The sequence below is a fragment of the Lissotriton vulgaris genome, chromosome 7, assembly GCF_964263255.1.
Source record: "Lissotriton vulgaris chromosome 7, aLisVul1.2, whole genome shotgun sequence".
Taxonomy (NCBI): Eukaryota; Metazoa; Chordata; class Amphibia; order Caudata; family Salamandridae; genus Lissotriton; species Lissotriton vulgaris.
The window spans coordinates 1,716,994,294-1,717,019,243 of NC_141695.1; the positions used below are offsets into that span (position 1 = coordinate 1,716,994,294).

At 46.4% G+C, this 24,950-nt stretch overlaps 1 protein-coding gene across 5 annotated transcripts in view; it reads left to right on the forward strand.

Annotated features, from left to right (window-relative positions):
* LPAR5 (lysophosphatidic acid receptor 5) overlaps positions 1–24,950 on the forward strand; it is a 116,884-nt gene that overhangs the window by 49,986 nt on the left and 41,948 nt on the right. Inside the window, exon 1 of one of the 5 annotated variants that reach the window (XR_015297637.1) lies at positions 16,654–16,775. The exons of 2 other annotated variants lie outside the window; for them this stretch is intronic. The gene's annotated coding sequence lies outside the window, so the exon portion shown is untranslated. Of the gene's footprint in view, positions 1–16,653; positions 16,776–24,950 lie in introns of those variants that run through there. 2 more of the 5 variants (XM_086932889.1, XM_086932891.1) reach the window with 2 other exon arrangements.

Below are 24,950 nucleotides of genomic sequence, written 5' to 3' on the forward strand. Positions count from 1 at the left end.
CACTATGCCTGATGAGGCGTTGAAGCGCTTTGCGACGAGTAGTACGCTACTCCAGAACCCACGGTAAGAGGTAAGAAGGTAGTAGATTAGTAAAAAGTATTTTTTCCTTCTTTGTAGATTAGTAGCAGTAAGTGTGTCAAAATGGTGCTCAAGGTCAGATCAGATCAGAATTTACTTTATTCGGTTTCAATTAGGAGAAAACCATAAAAGTATATACATATCATAATAATACATTTATCAAATAAGGATACATACATATTTAAAAACACAATAAGTTAACAAAGGAGCTTGACATTCAAAAATTTACATTTAGCGAATATTCAACGAGAAGGTTAAAATGCATTGATGTTCCATTATAAATTACTTCTGTGGCGAATACAACATTTTAAAAACTTAGCTCAAGGTGATCTCCTGCATTTACTGGAATAGTTTTGAAACAGATGGATGAAAACCTCATCAGAAAACCTGGCTGTTCGCCAAAGTATAATCCCCCTGACTCTATTTAATAGCTCTGGCGGCTGGTCTATATGTCATGACAGCTAGTGTATTGTTTACCATCTGATTACCATCTGATTACTTCCTGTTTGGGCGCCAGGATACCCGTAGGGTGACAGTTGCGCATTACAAATAATAAATACAATACAATACAATTGAAGTGAATTATTAAAGGTAAGATGGGAGTCGTTTTGGGAGTGGGGCAGTGGGTAAGCGAGGCCTTAGGCCGCCTGGGGGGGACCCCTGCATTTGCCCAATGTAAGAGCGGGGGGAGGGTGCTGGTCAGTCCTGCGGCCGCCACCCCCCGCGACACCCACAGGTAGGAGCGGGGGTAGGTCACCGCCCTCAAAACTCATGCCACCTGGGGCAGACCGCCCTACCTTGCTACGCCACTGGAGTGGTGGACAAGTGCACCTATTAGTTGGATGAAATGGAGAAAGGGGGAGGAAGAGTTTGAGATGCACGAAGTGGAGGAACAGACAGTGGTTGAAAATTAAATTATTACAACTTTTTTTTTTCTTTATTAGTTATTTTTTATTTCCACCAGTAGGTAGAATGTAATATATTCATTTATAGAAACATATCCACACATCTGATATAGTAATATATATATATATATATATATACATATATATATGTATACACACACTCATAAGCACATAATTATGCAATTTTATGTACAAGGCACAAAAAGTCACTATATAAACTTGCATATATATATTACCTACTGGCGGTCGCCAGTAGGTAGTTATAGTTAGGATTATTTTGTATAGGGAATTCGCAACATTCTATTGGGAATAACTTTGGCACCGGTTGAGGGATCTGCCTGAAATTTTCCTCAAATTTGCCTCGCGGCGCTCCGCTCCTTCCCTGAAAGTTTGGGAGGGATTTATCATGCGGGGCCGAGATAAAAGGGGGTCCAAAAACGTGTTTTCCCCATGTTAATTTCCATAGGGCGGTTGGACTCTCTTTTAGCCCGAAAGGCTGTATGGATTTCCACCAAACTTGGCAAAATTGTAGGGACTGGTAGCCCGATGTGCCTTTGCTATGTCTCAAGATATGTGCTCCAGTGGATTTTGAGTAATTTAGGTTAAAAAAAATATATATATCTATAAGCGCGCCCCGGTACGCGAACCGGGGCGCGTATCAGCGCGCTACGCGAGTTCGCGCGTGTAAAGCTGATTGGCTCTCGGGTGTCTGTCAACATTCCAAACAGTCCGGAGTGGCCGCCATCTTGTGTCTCGGTAGGATCGAGATACAAGAGGTGGCAAAAACAAAGGGGAAAATGACCAAAAAGGGGCAGGGTAGACCCCCCCTGACCCACTAGGTTTGATGTGGGGGCCATAAAAGGTCCCCGTGGGGCAAAAAAAAGTATTTTTTTTTTTCGATTTGCGCAGGGGGAGCGCCCGGTACGCGCACCGGGGAGCGTACCGGGGAGCGTACCATATGGGAAAAAGAATAAGATGTTTTTTTTTTAAATGTAGCATTTTTTTATAAATTGGAGGTAGTTCTAAAAAGAACTGTTTTTTTATTCTTTTTGTTGTTTTATATTTTTTTATTGTTTTTTGGAACATTTTTTACTTTTTTTGGCTTTTATGAACTATTTTATATTTTTTTTGGTATTTTTATGGGGACAAACAAAAAACAGGGAATTGAAAACGGCTCAACTGGAGCAAAAAAACAAGGAAAAAATTAAGGTTTCTTTGGGCACTTGTGGTTGTCACCAGCACGGTTGATGAGTTTAATGTTTTGCTCACCATAAGTAATTGTTTTTCCACAATATATACAAACGATTTTGTATTGTCCAAACTGGGTTTGTATGTTTGGGACCATCTCCCTTGCCTCTGGTCCCGATGGAGTGGGTTGCTTACTTTGGGAGGTGCTGGGAGAAGATTGGGGAGGGTTTCTGGTCATTTCTCGGACCTCTGCCGCAGCATAGTTGTTAGGGTGCCGGCGTTGCATCTGGCAAATCATGGTGTTATTGCCAAAAGAGTACTTCTTGTTAGGGTTCCCCCTGGAGAGTGCAGTGCCACAGATCAAACAAGTAACCAATGGCGCATTCACTTTCTTGAGGTCCTTTGGGATTTCAAAAAGCTCCCATACAATGTGCTCCTTTGACTTGTAGGGGGTAGTATCTTCAGGCAGGTACTCCCTGTGCTCCTCTTCCTCCTCCTCCTCCTCTTCTTCATCCCCACCACTGTGGTGTGGTGGTGGTCCTTGTGGTGGTGGTGGTGGTGGCTGAGATACTCCTGCTGCTGCTGCTACTGAAGCCATTTCTCACAAACAGGTCTTCATCAGTCAACGAACAAAGTGAGAATGAGGAAAACAGGTGGGGGCTTTCATCATTTGGAAAAAAAACCTGTCCTGAACCAATGAAAAGTGTTATTTTCAGGTCACATGACCGGGGATATCATCATTTGGAAACCAAAACGGTCTTGAACCAATGAAAAGTGTTATTTTTAGGTCACATGACCCAACGCGCTTACGCTACGTGCCCCGGGGCGCGCTCCGACGCGCTTACGCTACGCGCCCCGGGGCGCGCACCAGGGCGCTTACATAGCGCGATCGTATGCGCTTGAGTGCTTCCGGGTGCGCTTACGCCGTGCGTATCACACGGACGCGGCTACGCGATTCGTCACGAAGATGTTTAGCTGCAATAGCGCTAACGGGACGCTCACCGGTACGCGCACCGGGGCACGTCGAAAAACTGCGCTTTCCGGTGCGCTCACCTGTACGCACACCGGGAGCGCTCCAGGGCAAAAAAAAATAATTATTAATATACATAAAAAAATAGTGTTACATAAATATACAATATAGGATTCATTATGAAAAATATTATATTACATAGCTATAGAAATTTGCTATTAAAAACCTTTGAAATTCACTGAAAAAAACATAGGTTTGAGGCCCTACATATAGTTAGGAATTAGCATTTAAAAAACCTATGAAATTCACTGAAAAAACCATAGGTTTCACACCAGTTATAGTTAGGAATTAGCATTTAAAAAACTATTAAATTCACTGAAAAAAACATAGGTTTCACACCAGTTATAATTAGCTGGAAATTTTACTGACATAAAACCATTGAAATTCCCACGTTATAGTTAGTTGGACTCACTATACCTTGCGCGCCTGCAATGCACTGCTGATGACGTCACATTACATTACATTACATTACATGGTTAGTGACATCACTCACTATATATGTCGAAACTCTACAAACGTCACTTCCAGATCTACCCAAGACCGGCGAGGCAGGCAAAGTAGGAGACGGACCACTGAATTCACAGGTTCTTGACTTTATTGCAGCTGGTACAACATATATATATATATATATATATATATATATATATATATATATATATATATATATATATATATATATATATGTCATGTGATCAAGGCACTTTGGTGCCGAAACGCATAATGGCCGACAGAGTTTAACCCAAATAAAGTAGATTCTGTGCACTGAATGGTGGTCCATGTTCCATCTTTTGTGATACTTCAAAGGCCAGCTTGCAGTGGAGTTTTCGAGATATATGTGCAAATCGCCACCTGCAGCTACCTCGCTTGGACAGAAAATGACGAAGAGCAGACCCCGAAGATAGTGCCAATCAAAGTGATTTATTTAATTTCCCAGCCAGTCCACCATTACGCGTTTTGACCCCCACTCGGGTCTTGATCACATATATATATATATATATATAGAGAGAGAGAGAGAGAGAGAGAGAGAGAGAGAAAGAAAGAAAGTATTATTTACATGCTTGGACATTCACATTTACATATAAATAAACACTGACACGAACCTTCCCAATAATCTTTTTTTTTAAAGATCTTTTTATTTGAAACATGGAAGGCAATAAGCAGACAAGTAGTTCGCATATCGGCATACATTGACTCGACCAAAAAAAGTACAGATTGTATTTTATTAAAGAGTACCAATGTGTTCACCTCCTGCCTCTCTGTATCACAAATCATGGCCGTTGGATTGGGGCAGTTAGAAGGCAAGATATCAGAGCCAGCTGAAATAAGGGGGGTGGAGGGACCCCCTCTGCAGTCATTCCATTTCTCTCAGATTATCATCCATTTTCAAGGACAATACTCCTATTTTAATATTGAGATACATATGTATTCTTATAGAAAAACACAAACCTCTTAAGTACACAGTCATCTACATATATGGTATCTACATTATATGACATACATATAAACGTTAAACAGAATCATATAAGTAGTTCATAAAAAACAGATACATATTTTTAACTTATTTTTAATGAAAATATATGTATACAGACAAACCCTCATATCTAAATATATATATATGCAAAACTATAAGTACACAGTTCTACAGTACACTTAGTCATGTTTCTGTACAATGAATGAATCCCTATGCACCTGCACCCATATGTACTACTTTCACGTATTATATGAACATAGTAAACAGACAGATGTGTATGCTGTGCGTAATCATACACGGGCACTCTCTGTCTCTCTCGAGAAGCGCTCCCCTGACACTCCGCCCTGCCTCCACTCTCCTCACCCCTCCCCGGTCGCCGTCCATCTTCACTCCCGACCGTCTTCCTGTCTCTTCGTGATCTCCCTGCATGTCTCTCACCAGCCCCACCTTCGCCTCTCTCGAGGCCCTCCTGCACTCTCTCACCCCCTGTACTGTCGCGCTCCCCATGCGGCTGCAGGACATGTTTTTGGCAGATTCTTGGTGAGTGAAGTGAAGCGAATGGAGGGAAAGAGGTGGGGGGAGGGGGGCGTGTACAGTGACTAAGAGAGCAGCGGGAGGGGGCCGGTGACTCCAAGCAAAAAAATATTACGCGAATAGGAGTAAGCGAGGGCGAGCGACTGAGTGACCATGTGAACGAAAAGGTGATGGATTTGCAGTGTGTGTCTGACAGAGGGAATCGCCGAGCTGGACCAAGCAAGAAATTGAGTGGGTGTGAGAGGCAGTCCCTCAAAGGGTGTTTTGCAGGCGCTTTGCCCCTACATTCATTGGCCTCTCTGTTGAGACCGCGGCCTGCGGCCACCAATTCCGAGCACATCTACGGACGCTAGTCCAGCGACGGGACGTGCGTGCGCTCGGGGGCTTTGCCTCGGGGATGTCCCCGCCCTTGGCGTCGGGCGCGAGGACTGACGTCAGCCCGGACAGTCCTGCCTTTGTCCCCCAGGATTTACTGCCCCCTAGGCCTGTCACTGGGTGAATGCAGTCCCCGGATCCCAGGGGGAGCCCAGTGAGAAAGGCAAACAGGGAAGGGGCGCTCCCAGGGGACTGGGGGCTGCACAGGCCCTCATTTGTCCGGGGATGGAAGGGGGGGGGGGCGCAGAGGCACCTGCCACCAGCGAGGGCTAGTGAGAAAACGGAGGTGGGCCCTGGGAACGGGCGGTTAATGAGTGGCTGGGGTAGAGAGGCGTTGGGTCTTAGAGGGGTGTCGAAATGGCCCATCTTTGGGGCTAGTAACAGAAGGGGGAGAAGGGCAATTTAGCCGCCGTTGGGACCAGTGTTAACATGATTGTATTATAATTGCACTTATATAGCGCTTACTACCCCTGAAGAGGCGTCGCAGCGCTTTTTCGGCGATTGGCCATGGTGCAATAGGGCCGTGCGTAAGTAGAGCGGCAGGAAGGGGCCCAGCCTTGGGACCAGTGGGGCGAGTCAGTGGCATGTGAGTGGAATGGGGCCAACTTTGGGACTAGTGGGGGTTGGAGGCAGCGAGGAGTGGATGGGTGAGACGAACTTTGGCACCAGGGGTTATGGTGGCATTGAAGGGGGCAATGGGGCAAACTTTTGGGGAACCATTCCTTGGAGGGTGGGAGGGTTAGGAACACTGGGACCCCTTCTAGGATCAGCTGGGGCTTCGGGCAGCCAGGCCACACCTGCCAGTCATTGGGATGTGGGCACTTACTCCTGCTTTGGGACTAATGAGTAAGTGGACTTGGGGCAACCATGCCAACGTTGGGACCACTCAGTAAGTGAGCCTGGGTGTGATGGGCCAACTTTGGGGCCAGTAAATGACGGAGCAACGGATTTGAGACCAGGGAGTAAGGGATGAGGGCAGTGTGACGCATTTGAGACCACTGGGTGTTGGGAGGGGGCAGTTAGGCCATCGTATGGACCACCGAAGAAGGAATTGTTTGGGGCAACTGGGCAAACTTAAGAGACCAGTGAGAGAGGCGAACTCTCTCTGGGGCAAGTGTGGGCTGGTAGTAGGAAAACTATGGCGGTGAGGGGCAGTGGAGCAAACTCTGGAACCAGTAGGGGAGGGGCAACAGGACAATCTCGAGGGCAGTAAATCCAGGATTTGTGGTTGCAGGATCACATCTGAGACACGTTAAGTAAACGGCGAAGGGCATCTCTCGGACCACTGAGTACAGCGAGTAACCCCCACCCCCTTACAAGCGGGCCCTGTTTCTATAGCGACAGGGCCCCGCCCATGCGGGGTCCTCTTATATTTGGACATGTTTGTTTGTTTTGTTTTTACTGTTCTGAAGTAAAGAAAGCCACGGCGGCGGGTTTCCTGGATACCCACGCAGGCTGCCCTTCAGCCCCGTCCTTCTCCCTGCTACTGGAGGGGGGGGGGGGGGGGGCTGGTAAGGGGGAGAAAGAGGGGCGGGGTGATAGGTGAGAAAGGGCACGAGAGAGATGGGGGTAGGTGGATTTCACTTTCAAACGTTACTAACAGGACGTTTTCCCTGGCAGAATGTACACATACTTCCATTGCGTACATTGAGGTCCTGTCTTTTTTTTCCGGAATTTTGACCATACTTCCCACAAACATCTCTGCAGCATGGCCATTAACCTCCTGAGTTGGCTTACTGGAATCAGCCCCATGACGTGCCCTTAACACTGGATCTCCTCAGCAGGCGCATTAACCCATGAGTGTTCAATCCAAAACTCTTCCGTATTGAGATAATTCAGCTTCTGCTGCAGCCAGTGGAACCTGCCTTGAGGCATGTTTGGTCCCCTTAGAGCAGAGGTCTTCAATCTGTGGGGCGCGACCCCCAGGGGGGTCGTGGAGTCCTGGGAAGGGGGTCGCAGATTCTGTTGGAGCGTGCAGCAGTTCCTGGCGTCAGGCTGATTGAGGCCGGGTGATCACGGTGGAGGCCTAATTCACGCCTCATTAACAAGTAAAGGTCTTCTGAAGACCTGTGAAGTACTCGGGTGTGCCTTTCTGTGTGTCCCGAAGCTGTTTCAGCCGGGCTCACTTACACGTGCTGGGGAGTGGGGGGGGGGGTGTCTGGGGGAGGAGGCTGTAGCCCTTTGAGTTCAATCAATGGACTTAGCTGTGGGGTTTATTTTTATTTTTAACGTTTTATATAGCGCTAGCTTAACCCGTAGGTATCAGAGCGCTTTACAAACACACATAGCAAACAGCAGAAGGACATTACAGTCATTGGTTCAAGTCCCACATACCTGGCGCCTGTGCAGGAGAAATGTGCCTGAAACTGTTCTTCACCGTGAGGTGTTTATACAGCCTGTCTGCCCCCCCCCCCCCCAAGCAGGGAAGCACAGAGATGCCCTCCCATGAGAGAGGAAGAAGGAAGAAGACACAGAGAGATACTGACCCCACCCCCATGAGAGAGGCACAGAAAAGGTGGGTGGATGAAGGATGAATGTATGTGTGGATGGAAGGATGAAGGGTGGGTGGATGGATGGATGGATGGAAGGAAGGATGAAGGATGGATCGGTGGATGTAAGGATGAATAGATGGATGTGTGAAAAGGTGGGTGGATGAATGATGAGTGGATGGATGTAAAGATGAAAGGGTAGATGGATGGATGAAGGATGAATGGATGGATGTGTGAAAAGGTGGGTGGATGAATGATGAGTGGATGGATGTAAAGATGAAAGGGTGAATGGATGGATGAAGGATGGATGGATGTGTGAAAAGGTGGGTGGATGGATGGATGAAAGGGTGGGTGGGTGAATGATGAGTGGATGGATGTAAAGATGAAAGGGTGGATGGATGGATGAAGGATGGATGGATGTGTGAAAAGGTGGGTGGATGGATGGATGAAAGGGTGGGTGGATGAATGATGAGTGGATGGATGTAAAGATGAAAGGGTGGGTGGATGGATGGATGAAGGATGGATGGATGTGTGAAAAGGTGGGTGGATGGATGGATGAAAGGGTGGATGGATGAAGGATGTATGTATGGATGGATGTGTGAAAAGGTGGGGGATGAATGATGGGTGGATGGGGGTGGATGGATGGATGGATGAAAGGGTAGGTGGATGGATGAAGGATGGATGGATGAAAGGGTGGATGGATGAAGGATGTATGTATGGATGGAAGGACAAAAAGGTAGATGGATGAAGGATGGATGTATGGGTGGATGGAAGGATGAAGGGTGGGTGGATGGATGGATGGAAGGAAGGATGAAGGATGGATGGGTGGATGTAAGGATGAATAGATGGATGTGTGAAAAGGTGGGTGGATGAATGATGAGTGGATGGATGTAAAGATGAAAGGGTAGATGGATGGATGAAGGATGAATGGATGGATGTGTGAAAAGGTGGGTGGATGAATGATGAGTGGATGGATGTAAAGATGAAAGGGTGGATGGATGGATGAAGGATGGATGGATGTGTGAAAAGGTGGGTGGATGGATGGATGAAAGGGTGGGTGGATGAATGATGAGTGGATGGATGTAAAGATGAAAGGGTGGATGGATGGATGAAGGATGGATGGATGTGTGAAAAGGTGGGTGGATGGATGGATGAAAGGGTGGATGGATGAAGGATGTATGTATGGATGGATGTGTGAAAAGGTGGGGGATGAATGATGGGTGGATGGATGGATGGATGGATGAAAGGGTAGGTGGATGGATGAAGGATGGATGGATGAAAGGGTGGATGGATGAAGGATGTATGTATGGATGGAAGGACAAAAAGGTAGATGGATGAAGGATGGATGTATGGGTGGATAAAAGGTTGCATGGATGTAAATGTAAATGTAAATGTATTGGCATTTATATAGCGCACTACTTACCCGTAGGGTCCCAAGGCGCTTCGACCGCTGCGAAACCCTTCCTGGCTTCCCTGAGAGATGGTCCCTTAATGGGTATCTCCAGGGTGAGACCAGGCATCCCCAGCGGTGAATGATGGATGCATGGATGGATGTGTGAAAAGGTGGGGGGATGAATGATGGGTGGATGGATGGATGAAAGGGTGGGTGGATGAAGGATGGATGTATGGATGAAAGGGTGGATGGATGTATGGATGGAATAATGAAAGGGTGGATGGATGAAGGATGGATAGGTGAAATGGTGGATGTATGGATGGAAGGATGAAAGGGTGGATGGATGAAGGATGGATGTATGGATGGATGGGTAAAAGGTTGCATGGATGAATGATGGATGGATGGATGTGTGAAAAGGTGGGTGGATGAATAGATGGGTGGATAGGTAAAGGATGGACGTATGGATGGAAGGATGAAAGGGTGGATGGATGTGTGAAAGTGTGGGTGGATGAATGATGGATGGATGGATGTGATGAGGTCTAACAGGCGCATTTATGGTTGTCGATAGTTGTTGATGATGAGGAGTACCAGTTTCTAGAATCTTTTGTCGTAAGGGGGTCCTTACGCCTAAAAAGGTTTTACAAGGGGGTCTCGGCATCAAAAAGTTTGAAGACCTCTGCCTTAGAGTGTGTTTACTTTGCTCCCCCCTCCCTAGCACCAACATATGGCTTAACGGCTAGAGCGGCCGACTTTGAAGCTTGGGAACCAGGTTAGTATCTGTCTGGAGGCTCAAACATCCTGTGATCCTGGGCAAATCACTTCATCTCCCCCTGCCTAAAAATGGATGTGTCCTTCGGTAATGCAACTGGAGCTCGTGTAAAGCGCTCCGATACCTTCGGGTCGAGTTAGCGCTATATAAAACTGCAAACAAAAAAAAAATGTTCCATGTAATTGTTCTGGGGTCGTTTCCTAGTCCTCAGACTGATGCAACGTACTTACGGTCCTGTTTCTATGTTTCCCTTGAGATTATGTGCTTTCCAACATGTCTGTGTTCTCATTCAGTTACCACCTTTGAAGTCTTTTGTTCCACGGGGCTCTCCGTTCTTCCTGGCTCCATGACCAGGGCCTGCCCCTTGGTACCTCTGGCATTTGCCCTTCCGGCCCCTGGCCCAAGGGTTCATGAATGCAGCATCATTTACCTGCTGGTCCCACCGGCCAGCACCAAACGAGACTTGCCTGGCCCAAGAAAGACCGCGCTGCAGGCGGGACCCATGACGTCAGATCCAGTCTTGGGTAAATTCCACTCCATTCAGGTTTGGACCCGCCTCATGCTTGAACCTGAACCTGCTCTGCACCCTGACAAAACCTGCTTTCCTAGAGACAGGACTCATTTTCCTGTCACAGGCGCCTTTCTCTCCCCCCCCCCCCCCCCCCCACACTTCCGGGAAAGCCTCATAAACGCAGCTGTTCTTGTTAAAATATGGCATCCCTACTTGTGGTCTGGGCAGAACACGGGAGCATCTTGGTTTGCAATGCTCCGTGCATTATAGGCAGGGCCACTTGAATTATGCTTCAGCAGAGGGGCAATATATGCAGCAGGGTTGACTAAATTATACGGCAAGAAAAACCAAATTATGTGGCGTAATTTTGCACATTTTCTGATAGTTTTACTTCATTATGTTGTCCTTTTTACACTCGTTCAGACTGTCTGGGCATAATTTACACCTTATTGAGGCACAGGGTCAAGGCTGATTTGCATATAGCCAGTGTCTGACCCAGGGTGGTGTGGAGTGCAAAGAAACGATGGATTTAGGCCCAGATCTCTGTACTGGGGTGAATGTAAGACATTGTTCTGCATTCTGTCCATCAACTGTGTTTTTTACACCTTATTGGTGCCAGTTTAACATGCAAACAGCAATAAGCAATTGAAATCTGACCATTCGAACTTTACAAATGGCCTTCCACTGCGCTGGAACACATGTTGCTGATATTTTAGTACTTTCAGGGGCGGCCGTAAGCATGTGCAACCTAATCCCTGCCAGGGGCCACCATGCCAATATATATCCTTAATATATTAATCCTCTGAGGATGGATACATATTTGCGTGGCGCCCCCTGGCAGGGATTTGGTGGCCTCCGGCTCTGTTCCGCTTCCAAACACCCTGACCCCCTCCCCCTCTTAACTGGCCTCCGCGCTCCACCGTGCTCGGACCCCCTATTCCGGGGCCCCCTACCTACGCTCCCTGCCGAGGGCCGCCATGATCCTAGAGTCGCCCCTGGTACTTTTAAAGCATTTTAGCTTGAAACAATTTATTTTTTGTTAACATGTGCAGATAGCCCCCTAGCGCCTTGAGACCCTCACAGGTGAGTAGCGCGCTTCTGATTGATTGATAATGGATTATACGGATGGATTATACGGCAAATACGGGAGTTCCATAATTATTCGAAAAACACAGCAGCTGCACAATCGCATTATTTCAGCGAACCTTATTATAGGAGCAAAACTCTTCTCTCTCAGTTCCGTATTTGAATAGTTTACCCGGTCCAAGTTTTGGCTCTGCTTTCTAGGACTTTCAGTACTGCTTGTACCATTATAAACACAGGACTGCACTATGAGTACCAGAACGCACTGGGGATAAACTGCAGCTCAGCTTATAACTAATGTCACCAATTTTCTGTTTTCAGTCATTTTTAGGTCTTGTCTAATCCAAACTTCAAAGGAAGCCGCTCCCCGCCCCCCCATCAGACTTTAAAGGAAGCCACTCCCCGCCCCCCTCCACGCAATGCCAGAGCTTGTTTTTCTCGCGTTTGGACTTTTAGAAAAAAAGGCACAGACTGTTGCTTGCCAGCAGAGTAGCTGTACCTGAGAGTGCCTCAATCTACATTTGTCATACGGAACTGGGCCAATGTTATATTGAAGACATAATTAGAATTCAACCAATACTGCTGTGGCATAGGGCCTGGACTAGTGATGGATGTGTACTGAATCATGCTATTCTAACTGATGGATTAAGTTTGGATTATGCTGGGAGGATGAGTTGGTTTACATACATTAGGGACTTTTTTGGAGATGTTGGCTGTATGAGCTACTATGACAATCCCTTGTCTATGTGTAACATCACGAGAAAGGCACTAAAAACAAAATGTATGAAACACCTGGAAGAACGTAGAAGGACAGTGGAACATGAGAAGAAAACTGTCTTAGCCCACCTACCTGTATCAGTTCAAGGGAAAATCCAACCATACTTAACCCTTTCTTTGACTGAATTTTCGCGGTTCATTTTGACCCGATTCAGGTTAAGCATCCTCTTTAGGGCCCTAAGTTTCCTCGCAATGAATTGTTGGTCCTGTAATTTGACTAAATGCCCATGCGATGACCAATCGGAACAGTCTGACATCCATATCATATTTGTCTGTAAATACTATACTTTACCCAGGAAAAGATTGATTATTCCAATTTTAAGGGAAATGGGTGTGAGACGTTGTAGGGTTGCCTTCTTGGAACTCCAGAAATTAGATGTTATCTTTGATGTTGCCTGCATCTCGGAATTTTTTAGCAATGTTTTTAGATTACGTAAATCAATTTGTACTTAAACTTAATTTATGTTTTACCTGAATCCTTCTTTTGTTTGTACTATGTATTGATTCTGATACTGTATTATTATGAACTGTTCTTAATGTACTTTTATGGTTATTATTCTTTTAACCGAATAAAGTCAAATTGAATTGAATTGAATTGAACAAGCAAGACTAGCACTCTATATTACTGGCAACTTTGCTTAGCATAAGCAACAACTAACCATTCACAAACAATGCTTATATACCAATTGCAAATTTAAAAAAAAGAAATGAATGCAAAGCATTGTCATTTACAATGCCAGTAACTCAAACTGTAATGCTGCGAGACCTATTGCATTGTAAATGCTTGTTGAATTTGGTAGAGACTTTATCAGATTTTTACACGTTTATTGCAAGATGTATTGAAAACTTAATGTGTTCCTAAAGTTAAGTTTCACAGGGCACCTTATTTGCTTCTGTTCCTTTACTTCAGTCAGCCTGTAAAAAATTATTTCCCGTTTATTTAACATATTTTTGAATGCTAGTGCTGTCTGAAGTAAACTGCAGCCCAGTGCAGTCATTTATCTGTGGGCTGCACGTGAAGGTCACAAGTGCTGCATGCGACTCCCTTCCCCCCCTCTGTTTTTTGAGTACCACAGTCTTAAAGCAGGATGCAGCTCTGGTGGCCTCTCACGTGTAGGCCTCACTTGAGACCCCTTTGACCATACAGACATGGAGACACCTGCACACTCATGAGCACGGTACTTGCAAATAGCCTCGAGCAGCTACGGCACCTTAATTTAAACATTCGGGCCGCACCCGGCCCTCCGGGGGAAAATGAACACAATGTAGGGGGGGGAGGGGTTCACTGCACATGAGAAATTACAGCTAGTGTTGTTGTAAGGGGCAGGTCTTTAAGTGGGCCGGGTCTCACTGGGTCTGAGCACCAGCAGGTTTTAAATGGGGGCCTCGAAACGGGTCTCTATCGGGCTCTGTTTTGGGCCGTGGCACAGGCGGTCTGTTTTTTCCCCGGACTGCAGCGACAGCAGGCACATCATGTGGGCGGCTCACACTGCTCACTTCTCACTAGTGGAGAAGCTACGGCATGAGGTCATGCCAGGTGAGCGTTATAGGGGAAGGGAAATCCTTTAAAGCAGAGCTTTCCAAACTGTGTGTCCCGACACAGTACTGTGTCGCCTGCAAAGGGTGGGTCTGTCGCGGGATGACACCGGTATTAATGGGCACTTAGCACATAACTGCTGCTAATTAAGAGGCATTCCTTTAAAAGAGTGTCAGCAAACGCAGCGCGGATTCCCTGACACTCTGCTCTATGGGGGCTAGGATATTCACAACAAAGCAGTAAATGGTCTTTTAAAGACCTGCGTAGTAATGGGGTGCAGCTGTGTGTGTGTCCAGGAAGCTGTCTCTGCCCAGGCTACCATACACGCGGAGTGAGGGGACAGAGGGTTACAGACAGAGGGAGATAGAGGGAGGAAGACAGAGGGAGAAAGACAGAGGCAGGGAGACAGAAGGATGAAGACAGAGGGAAGGAGACAGAGAGAGAGTTAGACAGAGAGAGAGGGGGGAGAGAGGGAAGAAGACAGAGGGAGAGAGAGAGAGGGGGAGACAGAGGGAGGGAGGCAGAGGAGACAGAAAGCAACAGACAAAGGGAGACAGACAGAGGGAGGAGGGCGGCAGAGGGAGGGAGACAGATAGAGGGAGACAGACAGAGGGAGGGAGACAGAGAGAGAGGGAGTCCGGGGTAGATAGAGGGAAGGAGAGGGAGATAGAGAGAGGGAGAGAGGGAGACAGACAGACAGAGGTAAACAGAGGGAGGGAGACAGAGGGTCAGAGACAGAGGGACGGAGAGAGAGGGTGACGGACAGAGGTTGACAGACAGGGGCGGCAGACAGAGGGAGACAGACAGAGGGCGACAGATAGACAGACAGAGGGAGGAGGGCGACAGAGGGAGGGAGACAGAAGGAGCGAGACAGAGGGAGCGAGACAGACAGAGGGGAATGGAGACAGATAGAGGGAGGCAGATGGATGGAGACAGATGGAGGGAGACAGAGGGAGGAGGGCGTCAGAGGGAGGGAGACAGAGGGAGTGAGACAGAGGAAGCCAGACAGACAGAGACAGACAGAGGGAGATAGACACACAGAGGGAGACAGACGGAGACAGACAGAGGGAGACAGAGGAAGGGAGACCGAGAGAGAGGGAGCCAGAGGGAGGGAGGCAGTGGGAGACAGTCAGGGGAGACAGAGGGGAGGAGAGGGAGACAGACAGAGGGAGACAGAGAGAGAGGGAGACAGAGAGAGACAGAGAGAGAGGGAGACAGACAGAGGGAGAGGGAGACAGAGGGAGAGAGAGAGGGAGAGAGAGGGAGAGGGAGGGTGACAGATGGAGGGAGACAGATGAACAGAGACAGAGGGAGGGAGACAGAGGGGCAGAAACAGAGGGAGACAGAGAGAGGGAGACAGAGGGAGGAGGGCAACAAGGAGCAAGACAGAGGGAGCGAGACAGACGGAGAGAGAAAGAGGGTGGTAGACAAACAGAGGGAGGGTGACAGAGGGAGACAGTGGGAGAGAGAGGGAGGGAGACAGAGAGAGGGAGACAGTTAGAGAGAGAGGGAGACAAACAGAGTGAGTTAACCCCCCCTCCCCCCAAACCCCTTTAGGGGGTTCGGGCTCGCTCGCTACGATCGCTCACTACGCTGCCTTACTGTGTCCCAAAATGATGCATCTCCAAAAAGTGTCACCAACATGAAAAGTTTGGAAAGCTGTGCTTTAAAGAGAGTCATTTTCTCTCTGGATTTCCCCTCTCTCTTTGAAACTCAGAGAAAGCAACATTGTCATGGTGTCACCAGGGCTGTAAGTGGAAGCTTTTTCAATATTATACGCAAGCCATAGTTGCTGCTTATTTATCTTCTGTGACTAACAACAATTGGCAAAGCCAATAGCCATGACCTGTTGTAGGTATGATGTTACTTGTTGTATCGTATATCTGGATGCAATGACAGAAACAGCAAAATACAAGTCAGGCGGCACACGATGCTAAGCACAGATTTTTTGCTTACGGGTTTTTAAGCCACACCCTTAATTGCATTGGCAACGCCCCTTTGAGAGCTCCCCCCCCCCCCCCCGCCCCAGTTTTTTCATCCCACTTGAAGCTCTGGTAAGGGGCAACAGAAGAGGCATGAAATGTAGGGATGTTTACATTTTAAGCACATTTGTGAGGTTATTCCTCATCTCTGCAGAGTCGCTGTTGATCTTCCCGCCATTTACCTTAGATTCTTAGGTCTAAGTCTCCCCAGAGATGGCAACTCTCAATGGATGCCGCCGTCAAACAGGATGTCTGTGGTTTTTGTTCGTCTTTGAGGCCTTCTCGCTGCTAGTTTTGCAGACTTGGAACGCTGTCAGGCTTTCTCAAGCGACTCCCCTTCGAAGGCGGCTGTCTCATTCGATTCTGACACGCACCGCTGGCTGCTTTTTCTGTGGCCTCTCATTTCCCGGCCTCTTTCTCCCGCCCTCTGACTTCCTCTCGTGTTTCGCTTTCGGCACATGCCTGTTGCGTCTCTCCTTTCACACCCCCAAACAGCAGGTGAGCGCGCCAGCCACTCCCTGTCTCAAAGTTCACCACACAGAGAGAGAGACACACAAGTAGATGAGAGAGACGGCCGCGAGAGAGGAAGACAGGGGGCTGAGACACAGGGACATGCTTCAAACCGCCTCAGCACTTGCGACTGGCGGCACGGGGTGAGTGACGGAATATTCGTGTACAGCTCCCTCTGCTAACCGAATGGCTTCTAGGCGCTGCCCGAGTCTGGCAGTTAAGGGAACCGAGGCCCGGGGTGGTGAGGTGACATTGGCGTCAACTATGGGTCGTGAGGGATACCAGCGCCCCACCCACCCCGGCCTGACCTCTGGTGCCCCTGGCACTGCCCTTCCCTCAGAGGTCAACATGGCAGCGGTAGGAACAGAAAGTTAGAGTGGCTTCAGGCAATTAAAGTCCTGTTTACTTTCTCTAGTTGTCAGTCCCCTATCCAGTGCTTTAAATGGAAAAATAGAAGTGCATGTACTCTGTACCAGAGTAGCTGCTTGTTGCTGAGAAGTGCCGGTACTCTCCAATTGAAAGTATTTCACTTCTCTTGAGAAGTGCCGGTACTCTCCTTCGAATCGCAAAATAAAAAAGTGCCGGTACTCCGTAACGGCCCATTTAAAGCACTGCCCCTGTCCATTCTCTGGCATCTCAGCGTCTTAATAAGAGGTTGTTGATGGTCGTACGCCTGGGGGAGGGGTCATCGTGCGATGTGTGACGTCACGTCTGCCACCCCTGGGAATACACACTTGATCGTAATGCTTGTGAGGGGATTTGGCAAAGATCACACAATGAGTTCAGTCAAGAAGCGAGGCAGGTTCTCTCTTTGCACGTAGGGGGCTGCTTAACTTCTAGCCATGCCACATGTCTCTCCTCAGTGCCACCCAGCCGGGGCTGGCATCGATCCTGGCAGTGCCAGCAGGAGGTAGACCATACATCCTGTGAGTTCGACCTTTGACACTGCAAGTTGCCCAACCCAGAGACGTACACACAGGGCGCAGGTAGTAAAGAGGACGGCAGCTCTTGGCTCGTCTCAGGGAGGGTTCTGTTCTTCATGGGGCCCTCCAGGCGCAGCACAGTGGCACGAAGGTGTCCCCCCCCCCTCCTCTTTCCTGCATACATGGTACATTCCCTAGTGAAGGGTCTTTTCTCTGTCAGAGTCTGTGAGGGGTCTCGGCTCTTCGGGACATTTCAGAATCTATGGGCCCTTCCTAGCGGGACCCTCAGTCTGCTCAGCGCTGGCATCTTGGGCTCTGAGCTTAGAAGGGCTTCTAGGCACTTTGCGCCCATCTTAGTGGAATGTTCTCCTACGTGGGAACCTGTTAAGAACAGTGTATACACCCTGTTATTCCCCAAATGTTTACACCTCCTTCTACTCCTACATTTTTTTTCTTAGACTATGTCATACTTGTATGTTAACCGTGTAAAGCGCTCCGATACCCTCACGGGTCACGTTCACGAGCTCTAAAACACTAAAAAAAAACGAAGACTCGGCTGATCTGAAGCCATCCAGTCCTAGCTGAATACCCCGTGTGTGTTAGGGGCCATGCTTGGGTACCTGCTCTGATGGGGGTCCCCAAACCCAGGGGCCCCTTCCTGGTGGATTGTCCTGTCTATGTGAGACTCTAGCACTGATAGATCGTGGGTAACTCGGGTAATGGCGGCGCACAGCACATCTGCCTTTCCATTCATACATTACAGAACAACACATAATGAATTGTATCAGTAACAGAAGCATCTTACCCAGGAGGTCTCAGGTTTAGGGGCTGCTCAGATCCTGAAATCACAGCAGCGCCTTGAAACCTCTTGTGATTGCAGTATTTATTATGCGGCGCTGCTTCAACGAGAAGCCTCATACATACGTTTTCTTGCATACGTTTTTCATTTGCTGTTGAAGTTATTTCATTTTCAGCCTCCTCCCACCTGTTTTCTATTTTCTTGATGTTTTCTGAGCATTTCTTTCAAATCTGCTCGGCTTTTCTTCCTAGATTCGGGTAAACTCATCCTTAGCTTTGCCTTCATCTTCCCAGACTTTCTTGATGAATTTTCAATGTCACCATCGTATTTATTTCTGGAATCATCCTTATATCGCCCTCCCATCTGTTCACAAGGTCAACATCAAGGTCTTTATGTGGCAAAGGAAAGGGATGTATGACATTACAACGCTTGCTTTTACCACGCATGCCTTTACAACGCGGTTTTTACAACGAAAACCTTTACAACGCATAGCGCTTTGGGGTGCTGGATAGTGAATAGTTTCATTTACTATTCCAACTCCAGTCCCCGTGGACACTAGGGAAGGTGTTGGATAGTAAATTAAACGTATTCCCTATTCTAGAGCACCCCCAGCGCAATGCGTTGTAATGGTTTGCGTTGTAAAAGTTGCGTGGTAAAGGCACTGCGTGGTAAAAGTTGCGTTGTAAAGAATGTTTCCCAAAGGAAAGAGCCCGAGCCGTCGGGGGGCCTTGCTGCTCTTGAGCCTAGGCCAGGTTTGTTAGTCCCTCTAATCCTACAAAGTTACCTCTGAGCCAGCATTACTCGCGGCCACCTGCCGGCACAAAGAATTAAAAAAGACAGACATACATATAATACTAACAACGCCGCAGCTAATACTACTACTGCTGCTTCTATTGCCAATCATAATAATAATAATCACAATACCAGTGCTACTAATAATATTGATAATAACAGTGGCACTACTAGTACTAATAATAATACAAATACTGTTGCTACGAACACCACTATTAGTACTACTGCTACTACTAGTAATAATATTGACATCAATACTGATAATAATATTAGCAATACTTCTACCACTATCACTAATACTACTACTACTAAAAATAATAACAACTATCATAATAATACTAGTACTACTACTGCTACTAACAATGTTAATGACAACAATACTACCGATAATAATGATACAAATGCTACTAATAATACTACTACTAGTACTGATGATACTAATAATAATAATAATAACAAGACTAATACGGCTACTACTACTGATCATAATAATGGGCTTTCTACTGGTACTACTAATAATAATTAATTATAACAATAATAACTATACTAGTACTACTTCTACTGCGAAGAATAACAATGACAATACTAATAATATTAATAACAACACTACTACTATTAGTAATAATAAGAATACCAAGACTACTACTAATCCTGCTACTATTATTGATAATACTACTACCACTAATATTAATTATAACAAAACTACTAATAATAATGATAAAATGCTAATACGAATAATAATAGTAACAATATACAATTAAAAGTGACCACACCCCCCTAGCTCTGACTCTCACTCCCCCTTGGCAAGTCATGATTCCAACCTCACCACCACATATATGGAAATCATCGCATGAAATAGACCCCTCGAATTGTGGCAGGCGGCTAAAATGGAACAAAGCTGCCGCGGATGAGGGAAGGATGGCTCTAGCAAAATCTATAATGTCAACTGTAAAGCAGCGGCTAGACTCTCCGGATTTTAGTAAATCCAATGTCTCTAAAGTCTTTACAGAAACAACCAAAGCATTAGGTGAGCTGTTTATTGGCCAGCGATCAGGAGCGAGGGTCACGAATAGAGGTACATCTAGGAGCGGCGCAAAATGGTACTCTCCTACCTGTTGCGTTGCAAAACGTGAACTTATCAAAGCAGTGAAATCCAAGGTTCCTGGTCAGATCAGTCTTGCTAGAAAAAGCTACAAAAAAGCTCTAGCCACGGCTAGGGGTGCCTATGACACTAAATTTTGGAACGATCTAATGGCAGCTAGCTCCAAGAAAGACTCAAAGGCTTTTTGGGATCTGATAAGAGCTAGCAACAAACCCGCCGATTCGCTATTGACATGCAACATCACTGGGGAGGCGTGGTTTGCCCACTTTTCCAAGCTTTACTCCCTTCCTGGGGGTTCTTCAGATAGTCTGACGGTCCTGCCACACCGAGTGCCTACTGACCACCAAAATGAGGACCATTTCTTTGTTTCCAAGGAAGTTGAGGGGGCAATTAAGTGCCTGGTTGCTAACAAGGCTGCTGGACCAGATGGTATCCCAGGGGATCTTTTACGGGCCAACCCAGAAGTGTGGAGCAGACTCATTGCTCTACTTCTGAACGCAGCCTTGATGGGCGGGTGTTTGCCAGACTCCTGGAGGGGTGCGGAGGTCGTCCCGATTTTCAAAAAAGGAAGTCGGGATGACCCCGCTAATTACCGTCCAATCAGCTTGTTGGATTCCACTCAGAAGGTGGCTGGCAAGGTAGTCTTAGGCAGGGTCTTACAGTGGGCTGAAGAAAATCAAGTACTCTCAGATTTCCAGGCTGGCTTTAGATCCGGAACGGGGACCATCGAACAGACATTACGTTTACTAATGCTATACTGGAAAGTGGTTGTACTGGGCAAGGGCAGTCTGTACCTTGCATTCATAGATTTACGGACTGCCTTTGACCTGGTCCCACGTGCCCAACTGTGAAGTGTCCTTGAGGCCTTGGGAATTCCCTCTTACCTGCTTAATATGCTTATTAAGTTGCACAAGAGTAATTTTGCACAAATCAGGTGGGGTGATCAGGGCCAAAAAACATCACGCATCCCTGTAAATAGGGGTGTCCGCCAGGGCTGTGTGCTAGCCCCCACTCTGTTTTCACTATACATTAATGGAGTGGTGGAGCATCTACTTAAACATCCGGCAGATGCACCTTCCCTGGCTGGTAGGAAAATCCCTACCCTCCTATTTGCAGACGACACCCTCCTGATCTCGAAAACTCCAGTAGGCCTCCAAACATTACTCTCCAGTTTAAACATTTTTTGTGATTCTAGGGGTCTTGCTATTAATGTAGGTAAGACTAAATTCCTGGCCCTAAACCCCCCAAGAAAAACTGTCATCCCCCCTTCCTTGGATTCAGTCCCACTAGAAAGGATAAAAGAGTTCGATTACTTAGGTATTCGCCTCTGCGACTCTATGAGCTGGAAAGCCCACCACCAAAAGATTTTGCTAAACCACAAGAGGGTGACAGGGGCCTTGCTGAAGGAACAACGTGCTTCGTCCCTCAAACCAATTGGTCCTGTATTGGACATTTACAGGGCAAGGGGGGTGAGCGCGGCTCTGTATGGGTCTGAACTGTGGGGCGTGCAGAAAGTTGACTTCCTGATGCACTTGGAAAATAAATTCCACAAAGACCTTATGGGCTTACCGCACAGTACACCTTCTCTCCCACTCCTCTTAGACGCGGGCACACGTCCAATAAGTGAGCAGGCGAGGTTACGTCCCCTTCTCTTATGGGCACGAATATGGAGGGTACCAGAATTGTCCAGCTATGCTGAAGGCCTAAGGGAACTCCTCTTAACACCTGGCTGGCACAAGGTCCGTTGGCTTAAAGAAGTTAAGCGGCTTCTTTATGACCTGGGCCTTGAAGACGACTGGGTCAAAAGAACTGCTCTGCCCAAACAGACCTTAAAGAAGCTATATTGGTCTTGGGTGGTAGATGTCAGAAACAGTCATTCTAAATTATGTAGATCTGTCGGCCGCCTTTGACACGGTCGACCATGATACTTTGGTCGACCGTGTCAGAGAGGCTGGCATCCAGGGTACAGCTCTGGACTGGGTGCGCTCTTTCCTGACCCATCGCCATCAAGCTGTCAGGCTGTCCCAGTTTTCCGCCTCTCAAGTCGAGCTGACCTGTGGTGTCCCGCAAGGTTCCTCCTTATCCCCTCTCCTCTTTAATTTATACCTGGCCCGCTAATCCGTTCCCTCCGTCGATTCAATGTCTCTGCGTTCAACTAAGCGGACGACATCCAACTGGTTTTCACCATCGACTCCAGTGACCAATCTATCTCCACTTTCCAAAACACCCTCTGCTTCATCAGTGATTGGATGGGCACAAACCATCTGAAACTCAACCCCGACAAGACTGAGCTGGTCCTTGTCGGGGGGCCCTCCAATCCCTGGCACTCTTCCTTTTGGCCTGCCAGTCTTGGCAGCCCCCCTTGTCCCGTCAACTCAGCAAAAAGTCTGGGAGTTGTCATAAGTAACAATCTATCTATGACACCCCAGATCAGCGCTGTAGTTTCCTCCAGCCATTTCCAGCTCAGGAAAATACGCAAAATCTCCCGCCTACTTACCACCGATGCCCTTACTTTGGCCCTGCTTGCGCTAGTCATGTCTAGGCTTGACTACGCAAATGAACTATACGTAGGCATTCCTGCACACCAACTCAGGAGACTCCAGCTGATCCAAAATCAAGCTGCTCGCTTGATTTACCATCAACCCAGAGATCAGCACGTTCAACCTCTCCTAAAAAGTCTCCACTGGCTTCCGGTCTCTGCCCGCTGTAAATTTAAGCTTGGTTGCATCATTTTCAAATCCCTCACTGGTCATGGCCCCTCCTTCATTTCTTCCTTGCTCCATCCTTATGTCCCTTCCCGCACCCTTCGGTCATCCCAATTGGCTTTACTTTCTGTCCCCAGATTCAAGCGGAAGAAACACGGTGGCCTTAGGTTTTCTTTCTTAGCCCCGTTTTTTTGGAACTCCCAACCTCTTTCTCTTAGGTTGTCCTCCCCCTACTCCACGTTCAGATCTTTCCTCAAAACGCACCTGTTTACTGTAGCCTACTACTAGTTGTCATCCTCTGTTATGTTATTTTCTGTCTCTCCTCCCTGCTCCCTCTGTACAGCACCAAGAAACCTAATGGTGTTAGCGCGCTCAATAAATTAATTTAACATAACATAACATAACCACAGAATTCCTGATGGTCAAGGAGTTGCCCTTCAGAGAACCATATCTAGATATGATTTGTAAATCATGGGACAGGGCACTGTACTTCAAATTTAGGGTGGGTCTATTGCCATTAGGGATGTTGACTGCACGTTGGAAGCCACCGGTACAAATTACACCATATTGCCCTTTTTGTGACAATAGGCACGAGTCAGTTGCCCACCTAATGTTTGAGTGCCCAGCATATGCAACCCCGCGCCGCGTTTGGCTAAAGCCACTATGCAGGAGCCTCGGCACTAGATCTCACCTGGAGGCTTTACGCATCCTAAGATCTGATTCCCGCCCTCTGTTTGCTTGCTGCCTGGCAAAATTCCTGGGTTGGGTATGGCGAGTCAGATCGTCTAGGCAACTGAGTCTCCCTTAACATATATTGCACTTGTTTTATTGTTAAATCCCATGCTGTTATCAGAAACAAAAAAAACTGAGCCTCCTGTAATCTATATTGTGCTTTTCCTGTAGTTATCTTACATGTTTTTAACAAGTGCCTGTCTTTTATGTATTTAATCAAGGAACAAAATGCTAAACTCATTGTATTTTAAATGTTTTCTTCTTTGTATTGTAATGCTTTTTAAGATATGACCAATATATCTAAATAAAGCTTGTTTACTACTACTACTATTAAAAGTATTAATAATAATAATAATAATAATATTAACAAGACTACTACCACTACTACTACTAATAATATAAATATTAATGATGAAAATACTACTACCACTCCTAATAATAATAATACAAATACTACTGCTAATAACAATAATAAAAATACTACTACTTATACCACTAATACTACTACTGCTTCTTCTACTAGTATTAATAATACTACTTCTAATAATAACAATACTACTTCGTATACTACTACTGCTACTACTAGTAATGCTAATGACAGCAATACTACTTCTAATCATAATTATGATAAAAAATATTTCTACCACTACTAATAATAATAACAATATCACTACCACTACTACTAATCATAATAATAATAGTCATACTACTAGTACTACTACTACTAATAATACTACTAATAATAATTCTACTACTACTAATAATAATAACAGTAATATTAACAATAATAATACTAGTACTACTTCTACTGCTTATAATAATGAGAATAATAATAATCATAACACTACTACTACTAGTAATAATACCAATACTAATATTAATAACAGCACTACTACTAATAGTAATAATAATAAGAATACCAAGACTACTACTAATACTGCTACTGCTATTAACAATACTACTACCACTAATATTAATGATAACGATACTGCTACCACTACTACTAATAATAGTGATATTAATACTACTACTAATAAGAGTAATAAGACTACTGCTACTACTACTGCTAATAATAGCAATACTACTTATACTACTCGAGGTTGTTTTATGACAGTAAGACGGACTCCGTCCTTCAAAACCAAGAGATGGGCACCCTAACAGAATCCTTTTTAGAGATTAAACATGTATATAATTTTGAACACTTTCTGGATGACATTTATCCCATTCTAGCCAGGAAATTGTATCTGCAATGGAAATATGGAACT